General features: G+C 35.2%; 1 non-coding gene across 1 annotated transcript; it reads left to right on the forward strand.

Annotated features, from left to right (window-relative positions):
- Positions 1-270: 270 nt before the first annotated feature.
- Positions 271-376, forward strand: LOC132620646 (small nucleolar RNA R71). The gene has a single exon (XR_009575083.1). It is a non-coding gene; the product is annotated as a small nucleolar RNA R71 (small nucleolar RNA).
- Positions 377-4417: the final 4041 nt, after the last annotated feature.

Below are 4417 nucleotides of genomic sequence, written 5' to 3' on the forward strand. Positions count from 1 at the left end.
GTCAACAAAGAAATATTGGTCGCTATCTGAGCTAAAGTATGCAGAGTCTCTTGATTCACATTCACAAAACTCTGGATCGCCGGAACTCCATAAGCCAGACTAGTACCACTCGAGTGCCATGCCTGATTATGAGTAGTAAGCTTATCAAGCAATTGAGTGATACGAGCATAAGTCTTATCCATAAAACACCCATTAGTTGCACTATTAGCCACAACTTGTGTCATTGGATCTAGCCCTCTTTAGAACCTCTCCATCAATATATTATCCGAAAAACCATGGTTTGGAGACTTCTGCAAATATTCTTTGAACGTCTCCCATGCTTCAAATAGTCGTTCCCCCGGTAGTTGCTTGAAGTCATAAATTTTGTCACGAATTTCCTCTCTCTTGCTCGGAGGGAACCATTTTTTTTGAGAAACACAGAAACCAGCTCTGGCCATGTATGTATAGTGTTATGCGGCAGCTTTTCAAACCAAACTCTAGCTTCACCGGCTAAAGAGTATCTGAAAACTCTTAGCCGAATAACATCATTGGACACAGCATTCTGCATATGTTGGGCACACATGCCCACAAAATTCTTCAAATGTTGGTGAGGGTCATCATCAGTGGAGTTCTGAAATTAGCCCTTAAGCTTGAGCAATTGGTAAATGGTGGAGTCAATCTTGCAGTTTGCCATAGTAACCCGAGGTGGAACAATAGCAGAAGCATATTCCATCTCATGTAACATATCAACAAATGGGTTCTCAACCTCGACTGGTGGTTGATCTTGATTAACCTCCTGCACCCTGTTGTTACCAGCAGCTCCACGTCTGTTATTGTTATTGTTGTTCTGCATGATCACCTGGTTCACAGTATACGACAAACAACATGTGATGGAATAGAATAAGACTTTAAATAAAGAACAAACTATTTAGTATTTTCAAAACCGCATTCCCCGGCAACGGCGCCAAAATTTGATACGCTCAAATTACACCAATTAAATGATGTAAAGCGGATGATGTCAAATATAGTAACCCTACTAGGTTGACGTCGAATCCCACAGGGAATATGGTGTGAAAAGGTAGTTGACACCTAAATTTTGACCCCCCATAATTTATTTTAATTACCCGGAAATCTTGGATCTCAAACGGAGTGAAATACTTTTCTTTTTAGGCCAAAATGATTTTTACAAAATTATTTCGATAATATTTTGCCATTTTGCTTGGCAAAATAAATTCAAATATATATTGTAAGTCATTTAAAATATTTTATATATCTTTAATATTAATATTAAGGTATTTTCCAAATTAACCAAGAAACGACTCAAAACAATTTTTTGGGATTAATTGTTTAAATTACTAAGTGTCAAATTGATAAATATTTTACTCCGTTTAGTTCAAGAAATCTAATTTAATTAAATAAAATAATCATTTTACCTCTTAATCTTAAACTTTTGCATAATAATTTGCATTTTTGATTTTAAATTAATCATAATTGATTAGATGTTTAGTTATGGTTTTATTTAGAGGTTACTTATTATGTGTCTAATTATAGCTACAATTGAAATAATCAACTGATTAGTCAATTAGGGCCATAATTGAAATAACCTAATTTCATGGTTAAAGCAATTAGGGTTTTATTTACAAATTTAGCCTTTGTACGTATGGCCATATTTGTAAAACTGATTAATTGGTTAATTAGTTTCAACTTGGCCATGATTGAAATGTTTGATCGATAAACACTTTCAATTTTGGGCTATTTATTTAAGTGTCACAATTGGCCCCCGCCCGTATCCACATGTGTACGTGAATATACACGAGTGTATATCACGTATATGATGAAAGTTGGGCCCCTCTTCCTTCATTTTTAATTGACTGAGCCCAGTCTATTAGGACTTGACCCGACCGAAAAGCGAGGAATATATAATCCCCTGACAGAGCCAAACAGACCCTTTGGGTCATTTGCTCTTCAGCCACAAGGGTTTTCTTAGCGCCGCCACCCGTAGTTTCTCTCTCATTGACGTCATTTTTGCCAGAAATGGCAATCTCGTGGCCCCGAGTGGATGATACGGTCTTTTGTAGGCTTGAGAATGGCAATAGCATTTATTGCTCTGCCATTTCTCAACCAAAACCACCATGTTTCAACCCCAAACGAGGTATAATCCTCTTCCTTTTTTGTGTCTTGCTTTACAACGGTCTCAAAGACTGAAAAACTTTAATTATTTTTGCCTGCATGTGATTTGAATTCTGGTTTCTCATTGGTTCATATGGAACCAAGTGGATTGGACCCTATTCTGGGTCGATTTTGACCCTTGATATGTTTGTATGCGCAAATTGTAACCATTGATTGTTGTAAAGAGAAGCAATTCTCCGAAAATTGCTCTTGTCCCACATCGATTGTGAGATTAGGGTTTTCAAATTTGGGGTTCTATAAATAGAACCCCTAATTTTCATTTTTGGGGACACCCTTTGAACTGAATATCACACATATTCACTCAAAACTCGTTTTCTCTTGAGTTTTGGCAAGGAATTGCTTTGAAACTTTATTTTTAGAGTTAAGTATATTTTAAGTATTTTTTCTGTGTTGTATGGCTGAGTTAAGGGGATGAAGAGCAAAAGGATCTCCAAGGTTCAAACTCGACCAAGGCTGCACTCCAGAAAGGTAATCCTTTTTCCTTTTAGTTAATTTTATTTTTTAGTACTTTAAGCTGGCTTATGTAATTCATTATGTTTCTGTTTTTGTGAAGTTTATTAGGCTTATTTAATCTTAGTTTAGATTTGTTTTAGTTCTGTAGTTGTTAATCATGTTGTTTAGTTAGGTTATGATGTTAACCTAAGTTAAATAGTTTATTAATCCTGTCTATATGTCTAACTATATTAGGTATTCATAACTTGTATTAGTCCTGCCTATGTGTTAAGTAGGATTAGTAGTGTATAGCCTCTATTTGATCCTGTCTAAATACTTACCTGTTTAGGATTAGTTTTTCTGTAGTCTGCTAATCATGCCTAAATACTTGTTTTGTATGAGATTACCTGGTTTCTGTTAATCATGTCTAAGGTGCTTACTTGCTTGTTCAGGATTAGCTAATTTGTAGTTTGCTAGTTATAAAGTGCTTACCTATGTTTTGAGGTCCATTGATCTATACTGTTGATCATGTCTATTTCCTTAAATTGTTTAAGGTTAGTTAGTTCATGATCTTTGTTAACCATGTTTATGCACTTAATTGACTATGTAGGACTTTTTGGCCTATGTTTGCCTCATGTTAGTCTGATAAATCATGTGTGGTAGTTGACCAAGTTTGGTTTGTGCACTTATTTAAACCAGGTCACTAATTGAGTTTGCAACTTTGCTTTTAAAAGATGCCCTACACTTTTCACTTGATTAAACATGCAACTCATTAACTATGCCTTTTGTGTGCTGTTTGACTATGTCTTCCACTCTGGATATTAGTCAACATCTTGATTACATTATATAAACCTGTAGTGCATTGGTTCCTAGGAAACTGGTTTGTCTAAGAGTAAAAATGATAGCCTGTTTTACTCCTTTTAAAATACTGGTGCTGAAGTTTCTTGTCTGCCTTTATTTTGTGGTTTGTTAGAAGTGTCTATGCTCCTCACACATAAAGGTTTTGAGTCTCTGTTTTGAAAACTTGTTGTTGGAATGACTTACACCTAGTTTGTGCATAGTCAAGTCTGTTTACACCTGAGTAAACAAAGTAGGATTTGAAGGTCATTAACAAGAGGTAGTCACTTAAAATATGAAGGATTATAGGTGTGACTCACCTAGGACTAAGAAGGAAGGGAACAAGACTTAGAGTTTCTAGTCAAACTCAGTCAAGTCCCTTTTCATTTTGGCTGCTGGGGTTCCCCTATATGAAATCATATATTATGGGACCCTCTAGGTTAAATAAAAGGGATTAATATGCTCAAGTAAGTCATTTTTTATTGAAGCCATCCTTTAAAGTTAAGTTTCACTTCAAAAAGTGTAGGAATCTATGACTTTTTCCCTTCTAGTAAAAACTGTATATTTGAAGTTGTTAAGTGTTGCCTTTGCTGGGTTAACTGCCATGAAAATCCCACTCCTTTTCCCTTGTTTTGTTGCTGATATACATGTTATGTATTGAATGTATACGAAATATACATGACCTGTATACATCATGGTGTATACAAAGAAGTATATTTTGTATACCTCATAAAAAAATTCTGAAACCTGTTTTATTGTACTAAGTGTTGGGCCAAATCTGCCCCTTTAAGTATTTATCTTATGGGCCTATTTTGGATTTGTTATGACCGGTCCCATGTCGATGTGACATTTGGGCCTAGCCACTCTTGTTTTAACCTTGGGCTTTGAAGTGTTATGTCTATTTATTCAAAATTTGTTAGGAATATATATAAACTGTATATATGCATCTGTGCATCTATGTTTGTTTTAATGTTTACTT

This window comes from Lycium barbarum, chromosome 11 (genome assembly GCF_019175385.1).
Source record: "Lycium barbarum isolate Lr01 chromosome 11, ASM1917538v2, whole genome shotgun sequence".
NCBI classification, from domain to species: Eukaryota; Viridiplantae; Streptophyta; class Magnoliopsida; order Solanales; family Solanaceae; genus Lycium; species Lycium barbarum.